The sequence below is a fragment of the Eleutherodactylus coqui genome, chromosome 1, assembly GCF_035609145.1.
Source record: "Eleutherodactylus coqui strain aEleCoq1 chromosome 1, aEleCoq1.hap1, whole genome shotgun sequence".
Taxonomy (NCBI): domain Eukaryota; kingdom Metazoa; phylum Chordata; class Amphibia; order Anura; family Eleutherodactylidae; genus Eleutherodactylus; species Eleutherodactylus coqui.
In genome coordinates, this window is record NC_089837.1 from 389,337,185 (window position 1) to 389,347,869 (window position 10,685).

Sequence of the window (10,685 nt, forward strand, 5' to 3'; positions counted from 1 at the left end):
GCCCGAAAATCTACAGAACACGGTAAGATTGCTTTATGTAAATCTACCGATGTGATCTGGGTTCTGACTGCTTTTCTGCCTGTTCCTGATCCAGAGTGATAAATCAATGAAAGGCAGGTAATATAGTTCTTTCTTACTCGGAAAAGACCACCGTTTTAACCTGCTTAAGGGGTATTTTGTATGCTGTGTCTGTTATGTCTGAGACGGTTAAAAATTGTGTATACAAGACCAAGAGATAAATTCTGTGAGGGTTAATGTGTCGGGAGGGCGGACTCGGCTGTTTAAGTCTGAGGGAACACGCCAGTGACACGTGCTCCTAGGTAAAACTAGTGTGAGGTTAGGAAGATTTATGATACGTATACTTAACTTTATGATTGAGCGTGTTATGTTCTCATATGTGGAAAGGTATATACTGTGAAGTATAGCCGTGCTTTGTGACGGCTGATTTCTCCAGAATATTATTGAGGCTTTGGTCATTGAAAATAATCGTCAGTCTCTGTGTATAGCTAAATGTCCTGTCTAGGACGTGTACAGGAAGTGCTCTTCGGGATTGCTAGTAGACCTTGGGTTGATATAAAGGTGGATGAGATATATATATACCTTGAGCCGTTGTGGGTATTCTCCAGTAATCCGTCTGTCTGGTATTATAGAAAGAATGTGCAGTGTTTATTGTTGGGGGGAGGGCTGCTGATAAGAGTGAACTGAAAGCTTTTTCCAATTAACCCTTTCTGTTTACTTTGTCGTTCCCTGTGTTTTGTAGAATTAATGTGCATTATAATTCTGAGTGGGAAAGAGGTTATATGGGAAGGATTTGAAGAAAGCAGATTTTACAAGAGAAACAGTATTGTGTCCAGAAACTTTGAATAGAATAGAATAAGCAGGTAGCATAAAGTTGAGCAGATTGAGAAGGTTCAGGCATAGACGCAGGTTGTTTAGAGAATGGGGAGCAAAGTGAGCAAGGACAAAGGTCATAGAGCTTGTGATTTGGTTACTGAACAATGGGAAAGGATCAGGAAAAGTTGCAGAAAGAAATGCCAGGTTATAGACAGATAAGATAGATTGTAGAAAGTTTTCAGAAGATGAGCAGGAAGCCTAGCAGAAAGAAATGTGTTTTTAGATTGCTAGAAGGAGGTATAATGTAGTTAAGAGATTGAAGAGGGGAAAGCATGTAGGGGGGGTATGTGTATTGCTTATGAACAATGTAATGTCTTTGTGTTGACTGCGGCCCCTCCCTGTAATGGCGGCCGTGCTTGCAATGTTTACAATCCAACATAGTGTGACTCTGCAGTAAATGTAGTGAGGCCTGCCCCCACCCTGAAGTTACTTCCCCCCATGTGCTCACTTTCAGGGTGTGTGATGTTACTTCCGGTCCCTCCCCATCCGGCACAGGACCTGGCCCCGCCCCTTCCTCCTCCAGCAGCCATCTTGCCTCACCTGGAAGTGCTGCTGCCCCTGGCCCCGCCCGTTCCTCCGGCAGCCATTTTGCCTCACTTGGGAGATTTGTAGCCCCGCCCCTTTCTGCCTCTGGCGGCCATTTTGCTGCATTTGGGAAGCCTATATTTCCCAATGCCACTGTATCCAGTGCTAACATCATGATTGTCTGAAGTAAGGTTTTGTTTGACCAGACTTTGTTACGCTCCAAGATGTGGCCACTTTGGATGTGTGATAAGTTCAGGGAAACAAACCTTTGTGGAGATGCAGCTTGGGACATAGTAGATGACTAAGCTGGTTTATAGTGCATGGAAGATTGGAGTTGATGCATGGGGGGCAGAGGCTGGGAATACATGACAGGGGACGCTCTCTCATGTTCCCAGGGGCTCTGTTTTCCACTGCCCGCTTCTCCAATGGATGCTCAGACAGATGATGTTACGGAAGGCTCCTACAGATGAAATAATTTCCCTATAGTCACCCAGCAAACTTTTTCATGCAATTTGGTGAAGTAATTTTACTTTTTATGTGAAGAAAGAGGGGTTGAATTGCCCAGAGTAGGATGTTAAGTCATCCGTATTCTTTAATTTTTTCTTTAAGTCTTTTGTATATTCTAGTGTCAGTTTACACTGAAGCTATAATTATATTCCGACAGGAGAGTAAAAGCTAAACGCTGGCCATACCCTGAAATACTATTACACTGGGTGACGTAAAATTTGAATCGTGTGGCGCCCCCTTGTGTTAAAAATTGCTAACTGCGACCTGAGAGGGAAAAAAAAATAAATAAATAAATTTTTTTTAAGGAGATTTTCGCTCAGCCTTCGCTGCATACAATGTCACCTTGACCTACAAAGTGCTTGTTTTTGTGCCTCTTGGTTTACTAGTTTGAACGCAATGACTCTTTTTCCATTGAGTATTGCGGTTCAAAAGGGGGGAGGCATAGGTGATCTGGGTCATAGATGATCTAGGTGTTGTAGATCAGCTATTGGGTTTGAAAAAAAATAAATAAATGATTTTGTGCTACAAGATTCCGAGCCATGTGAAATAGAACATCAGAACGATTATTTAGTACTAATTCAGTAAGAAACTGCAGATATGCAAACAGTTATCAGAACCTCTGTTGATAATGCATATGTTGAGCTCTTTGCAGATGGTACCAGGGTGAGGACTGATGACTCCACATCGGATATGCAGTGGTCACACAACAAGATGTCCTAGAAGCAGGAGCTCTGCCTCCGCATGTCACAGTACAATAAGCGGAATGGAAGGCCCTCACTGAGGCGTGTAGAGTGGCGAGAGGTAAGACCGGCAATCCTTTACACTGACTCCTGGTATGCATTTGGCATAGCTCATGATTACGGCCCAATATGGAAGGCCAGACAGTTTTTACCTCAGCAGGACAACCAATTGAGAATGGTGCAGCGGTACAGAGTCGCATGGAGGCCCTGCTTCTACCTGACAAAGTTGAGAGTTCGCACCGATTCCTACACTGGAGAGGCGAGAGACGACACACTCGCTGACAGCGCAGCAAAGGCAGCGGCCCTCAAGCCGTGGAAGAAAGAAGAAAGATACTGACAGCATGAGTCAGTGGTAAAAAAACTTTGGACATTGACAAAAATTTGGACTTTGATATGCTAAAAGACTTTTACAGTTACAAGCCAGCAAGGAAGAAAAGAATAAATGGACTAATATGGGAGCAGCAGAAACAGGACAGTGTGTGGTGAACGGTCAACAGCACTTGCCCACCACAGTTCCTGTATCCCATGATGGCCCAGCTGATGGACGGAAAGACCCACCTAGTAAAGCAGTAATGACGACGACGCTTGAAAGAGGTTGGGCGACTTCTAGGTTCTCTGTAGCTGCTGCATCATTTGTCCGGTTTAGCATGATCTATGCCATGGGTAAGTCAGGGCAGAAGTAAATTTGCCACATCACACTTGCCGGGACCACTCTACCCATTTCAGGGATTGCAAATTGACTACGTTCAGCTCCCACTTGTTGGGAAGTATGACTACGTGCTTGTTGTTGTTGATGTCTTTGCAGGTTGGAGGCCGACCCTGTTACCAAGGTAAACAAGTAGGTAACCGCAAAGAAGCTCATGAACGAGGTAAACTGTGAATATGGGGTACCAGAAGTGATTCAGAGTCAGACAGAGGTATAAACTTCGCAGGTGAATGTAACATGTCATGTCTGCTCTGGGTGTATCCCAGGCCTTTTACATACTCTACCATCTTTAGAGTGGTGGAGAGACGTAGTGGCACGCTAAAAAGTAAGATACTTAAAAATGACGCCACTTTGGAAAGACTGTCATCCAATAGCCTTATACAGTGTTAGATATGAACCCAGGGGGGATTATACATTATCTCCCTACGAGATTGTTTGGGCTAGCCCCAAGACTAGGTCGTTACTATCCTCAGTGGTTACAATTACAATCTGATGTGTTGACTGAGTATGTGATTTCCGTTGTTAAAGAACTAACCAAAGCCTATGCACAGGTGTTCTCTTCCAGACTCAGAGGCAGACACTGGGACACATATCTTGCAGCCTGGGGATTGGGTGTGCGTCAAGAAGTTCCCCAGGAAGCACCCTCCTGAGCCCCGATTTGATGGCCCCTACCAGGTGCTTCTGACTACTGCCACAGCTGTGAAACTAGCCGAAAGACTTACATGGATCCACGCTTCATACTGTAAGAAATCTTCAGATCCGGGAGACCAGTCTTAGTTGTGCCAAAGACGTTACTCTGGTTAGGGCTAGTGAGAGAGGAGGGTGGCAACTGGAATCCTTAGTCGGAAGAATATGGGGGTATGGTTACCTTCTAGTATAACTCGTCCAATGCTCAAGTAGCTGCATATTCCTTCGACTATTGTACTGTGGTCCCGTGTCTAGGCGCAAGATCCCACCGCAGGCCAGATTTAGCTCAGTCCAGCTGGTTATATGACTTATATACCCGGGGAATACAATATGTTTGCGCCACTGATAACGTCTGGGGAGAAGACTGCCGTTATTGGGGATTAGTGGGATGGAACGCAGGAACAGACTAGTCCTATAAACCGCGAAGTGCCTTAAATAAGAAAAATAGGAGCGGGAAATCCCTAATTAGTCGTATAACCCTCCTTGAGAATAATAAGGACAGCAGGTATTGGAAGGCTGAACTTAGTATGCTGCTTGGTTTTAATGCGGTTGTTACACTAACCATGGGAGATCCAAGCCCGGGGGACGGGGAGACTTATAGTCTGGGGACATACCGGTACGGGAGGATAGATCCCTTAGGGAAGTTTAAAATAAGGGATATGGTAGATGCAGCCGAATGGAAGCCTTCACTTAGTCCCGTGCCCATAATTAACCCCCTCCGCCGTAAGATAAAGACCTTGACGAACATGATGATCATAGCCGACCCTACCTTTTGAGGACACCTTGACAGTAGCGACTGGCTACTCTGACCAGAATCTCCGGTTGGAGTTGATGAGGTACAATGCTAACAGGAGCAACAAGTCTAACTGTTGCGTGTGCGGTAGTGCCCGACTACACTCGGGGATGGTCCCCCTAAATCTCCCTGTAGATGCTGAAGAGTGGTTTATTAGTCTCTTCACGAACATTTCCGCTAATTTCACTGTCCGTGAGAAATGAAAGAAGGAATACTCTATAACTACTTAAGTGTTTGCACCGGAGAGAGTATTACTGACTACCCTGGAAACTACACCTGCCAGGCAAATAGGCAGGGTGGAGGGAGATTTTTGGGGAACTCACCAACGGGTATTGCTCCTCCTACAGTATGATAGGAGGGGAATAGATGCAGAATCAGGTCCAGTCCTTAGGAGACGTTTACTGGCTTTGTGGAGACATGAGGTAGAGGACCCGCCTGGAGGGTAATTGGACAGGGGAGTGTGCCTTAGTAAAGCCCTTATGCTCCTCCACATCCTGTCAGACACCAACGTTTCCCTTGTTTGAAAAAGATGAAGAGCCAGTTCCGATAATGCCAACCACATGCGCTACCAAAGAAAAAGGAGAAATGTACTAGTACTGTGCCTGCCCCGATCTCCTAAGATGGATTGTCAGTGGAATTCCCATTTGCCTAGGGATAGTGCAGAAGACCTTAGGTTCCGGCGAGGGCACACCCTGTGGGGTGTTAACTTGTACAGATAGAGGGTATGGATGCCCGGAAATGAGCCCAGGGAATCCATGGCCTCCCTCTGAGGTGAGGTAGGGATCCCCCCCCTCCTAGGAGTAGGGACTTACGGGCAGTGGGAAAACCCTGACGCAAGGGTGAGGCGACTTGGACGTGTTCACCATTAGGACTATCTCCAGGAGGGACACTGGTGTGGGTGAAGATTAGGGAGTCCCACGCCGTGCGTACCTGTGTACGCTACTAGTATTGTAACATTATGCTAGAGCGAGAAGAGAGACCCCTGGTGGTAGTTTTGATCTACACGTGTACATTGACGTCATAGGATAGCCAAGGGGGGTACCTGACAAGTTTTAAAAATTAGAGACCAAGTTAAAACTAGATTCGAGTCCATTTTCCTGATCATTATGGTAAATAAACGTTGACTGGATTAATTATGTTTATTATAATTAGCAGTGGTTTATAAATTATACTAGAGACGCCTTATAGGGACTAGTCGACCAATAGGACCTACCTCGACTATGACTTTTTAAAAAATAGAATGGCCTTAGAGACGACTTTAGCTAAAAAGGGGAGTGTCTGAAAGATGATAGGGGAGACTTGTCATACCTACATCCTAGACGACACGTGACCCGCGGGTAAAGACGCAGTTGCTATTAAGAAGCTGACCACACTAACTAAAAAGAGCTAACTTTTGGGACCAGCACTCGCCATGGATGAGCGGGTGGTAAAGGATCCTGGCACAGACGGGCGTCGCTGTTGTATGTGAACTGATGGTTACCTTTTCTGTTCTAGTCTGCTGTGTTATCCCCTGTGTCAGAGAGACCTGTGAAACTGATGCTGGAAAAGCCGCTCCCACCATGAGTTTGCTGAATGCATCCCCAGAAGGAGTGGACAAGTCCTACACCCCCTTGAAGACCCTAAAACGAACCTTCAACGCGCTCCGGTTGAGACTGTGAAAATTAGATAAAGAATTAGAGGATAGACATTTTAAGGGGGGATTGTGATAGACATGATAATTATTTAGTATAAAATGTCTATCGCTATTTGTATATAACCCAAATGTATTTTGCTATTGTAATGACTTTCAGCTCTGAGGAGTTTAAAGGACACACACACAATCTAATCATAGTATTTGCTAGACAATGGATGTCTGATCTAATGTTAGTTAAGTACATAGAAGTTACACAAGTTGCACAACCAGCTTCTAAGAGTTAAGGGCCATAGTCTCTGTGTATATCCTTATATCCTGTGTTTAATACTGAGTGTTTGTCTAGCCCCCTTCCACTCCTCATCCTGAAGCTAGGTAAACAATGAGTCATCACTACACGGAGATGACTTCAGCTAGAGGACGAAGTCCATACCACCTCAACACTTGGAGGGGGTGGGCAGAGAGGTGGGGGATTCTATATGAACCGACAAATGAGAATCTTATATGTTACTGATGTAATCTGTTGCACGCCCATTGAAGGGCGGTTGTCATGTGTTATAATAAAAAGCCTGAGCCTCTACACATGGTAGAGACTCTCTCCCGGTTTTAGACCAGCATTTGTGTCTGATTCTGGATCGATGATGTGTGCACACGACACTCAATTCGGAAAGCGACAAAATACCCCAAAGCCTGCTGGAGAAATCATATTCCAGATCAGTTGGCATGTAGCTAAGCCTTACTTATGTACTGATTGGGCCACGTTCATAATTGGTATTTCACGGCTACTTTTTTTATAGTGCAGAAAACGCAGCGACTAGACATAAGCCGGTCCGCACACAGCATCTGGCAGAGTTTTTGGCGCTGTTTTTAATGTCATTTTAGCACAATACTGCAGCCAGATGTTACTTTAACGTCTGTAGTGAAACCGAATATATACAACATACAAAGTGTTTGGGGTTTGGGTATTTTTAGCATTTCAGGAATTTTTTCAAAATGCCACCTGTTCCTATAGGACTTAAAGGGGTTGTACGGTTACCAGACAACTTCCCTTTATTAGGCCTGTCTGTATTACAACAACAAACAGAACTGTACTTACCCCTCCTCCGCGGTCCAGTGCTGCGGTCCTAGCGTTTGTTGTGACCGCGGCTATCACAGGAAGTCAGCTGACCACTGCAGCCATTCATGGCACTCAGAATGTGGGCACCGATGCCAGGAGAACGAGAGGGGACACTACTGGCTCGGAGCGCTGTTACGGCCGCTGTCACAGCAAACAGGACCACAGCGCTTGATCCTGGCAGCAGCGGAGGCGTAAGTACAGCTCTGTATGTTATTACTCACAGGCCTATTAAAGGGAAGTTGTCCGGTAAGCACACAACCCCTACGAAGAATAGAAAAAGCCCTTCATTGTTTGGACCTGTGTTATGCTTACCACAGTGGGGCTTATTTACTGTATAAGGGCTCCGGCACACTTGCATTTTTCTTGCACGTTTTTTCACGTAATTGTCAATGGGACTTTCTAATGTTAAAGATGCATCGCAAGTTTGTGCTTTGTAATTTTTGTACAATGCGTTTTTAACATTAGAAAGTCCCATTGACAATCGCGTTAAAAAACGCAGCGATATCATGTGAAAAAAATATGTAAGAAAAGCGCAAGTGTGCAGGAGCTCTAAAAGTTAGAAAGTGCAAACTTAATGCAGACAGTCTTAGGCTGGATTCAGACGACCGTATATTGGTTGGGTATTCACGCGCGGCCGATATACGGCGTCTCTCTCTGCTGGGGGAGGGGGTTGGAAGAGCCAGGAGCAGTGCTTTGAGCTCCCGCCCCCTCTCTGCCTCCTCTCCACCCCCCTGCACTATTTGCAATGGGGAGAGACGGGGCGGGGCTAATTCTCAGCACTTAGCCCCGCCCTGTCCCGTCTCCTTTCATTGCAAATAGTGCAGAAGGGCGGAAAGGGGGTGGAAAGGAGGCAGAGAGGGGGCGGGAGCTTAGTTCCTGCTCCTGGCTCTTCCATCCTCCCCCCCCCCCCCCGCAGATGAGGACACCGTATATCGGCTTGGCGTGAAAGCCGAGCCGATATACGGTCGTCTGAAGCCACCCTTAAGACGCGCCAGATTTATTACACCGTGCAACAAATTTTAAAAACATTTTCGGAACAGAAATGAATCGATATTTTTCTGTAAAATTATAACCTACTGGTAACACTGAATAATAGCAGCACGTCTCACTTTCAAGTTATGTAACCCCTTAGTGACCAAACATTTTTTCTGTTTAAAAAAAACTTAACTCCTTTATTTATCCATCGACGTCGCTGTATGAGGGCTTGTTTTTTGCGGGACAAGTTGTATTTCTCAATGGTGCTATTTAATGTACCATATAATGCAGTGTTCCCCAACTCCAGTCCTTAGGGACTACCAACAGGTCATGTTTTCAGGATTTCCTCAGTGTTGCACAGGTGATGTAATTATCATCAGTGCCTCAGATATTGCTACAGGCGTTCTTACCATAGGATATCCTGAAAACATGACCTGTTGGGGGTCCCTGAGGACTGGAGTTGGGGACCCCTTGTGAGGGTATATATATATATTGCCATATGTGTTTTTTATGGTTTTATACCTATATGCAAGTTTTATTCAATTCCAAATGAGAAAAAACTTTAATACTTCGCCTTACATCAGATATGCCAAGGCTGAGAGAGATGTTCTAAGAAATTCAGAGAAGATACGGAACCAGACAAGGCCGCATGTACTTGGCCGATTTCCCAGAAGCGCTGGAACAAGATATCAAGATGTTCAAATGTACATGACTGTTATATGATTTTCACTGTCTCAGTCCGCAAATCCAGACTGCCCATATATGGTTATGAGCCCATCACCCCCTAGTGGTGAGAGGGCAGAGGGTATAAGATCTCATGTAATCTGTAATAAAGTGCGCAGTTTTTTCTCCCGTGTGAGGAGCTAGACCAGACTCCTGTGTGTGGTGTCTCTTCTTACGGCCGGCAACGGGGCAAGTGGGGTGGGCCGATTGGTGTTGCACTTAGAATTTTAACCCTCATAAATGGCGCAACCAACTGGGGCGGTAAAACCGGAGCTTACAGCGCAATTCACCCGGATCCACGCCGCTGAGAAAGCATCCTGCTGCAAACCGAGCCTGATCAACTCACAAGAACTCCAGGTAAGACAAACATATATTTATGTTGTGTTTTACGCTGAGAGTCTTGCAGCAGGACTGACTATCTGTGGTTTGTGACCGGACGGGTTGGGTTAAGAGTTCTACACGGTAACTCGTGTGGGCTCCGGGTTTGCCGTCATGGACCACTGACCGTGATATGCGCACCAATGGCTCACCCAGAAATTAGTCTGTAGTTTATTTGTACTTTGAAGTCCATGGTGTTTTAACGATAGTGAAGGTTGTTTGTTGTATTTAGTCTCACAAGAAAAGGGACCCTCGGTTGTTTGTCCAGTATTTAAGGGGCTAACAATTTGAAAATTAAGAGAGACGCATGCTGAGAGGGATGCATTTTGTGAGAAGTCTCATAGAAATAGGGAATCTCGGTTGTTTTGCCTTATATATGGGGCTAGCGATTTGATTTCAGAGAGATGCATTTTTATGGGGCTGGTTCCATAAGAAGAAGAGACCTTCGGTTGCCTTGCCAGTATATAAGGGCCTGACAATTTGGAATTAAGAAGGATACATTCTGTGGAGCGTGTTATTATTATTATTGTTGTTGTTCTAATATGCGTAAGATCTTATTAAAGAAGACAGAGCCCCTCAAGGGCTGCCGCCGTGTGGATGAATTTGTAAAATGTAAGAAAACTTGTATGAAAATGTGTGACACCGACCCTACGGCAGATTACAAAATGGTGTCTGGGAGGGAGGTCTTTAGGACCCAGAGGTGCCTTGGAAGACCAAGGTTTGCTAGAGAGAGATAGACAGTCAGAGTAAGTTAAGTATGTACACATTATTTGTTTAAGAAAGTGTCCGTAAGTGAAATGTTGAAAAGTACAGTAAGTGATCAAGAGGGCGTCAGGAGAGTGTCTATTGAAGGTTATATTGGCAGTTAGGTAGGGGAGAGAAGTACAATGCACGTGATTTGTTGGTAAAGAGAGATGAAAATGTGTATAATACAAGATAGATAATGTATAATCCATACTAGGTGGATATATATGTGTATATATATATACTGTAAGTGCAAATAGTTAGCT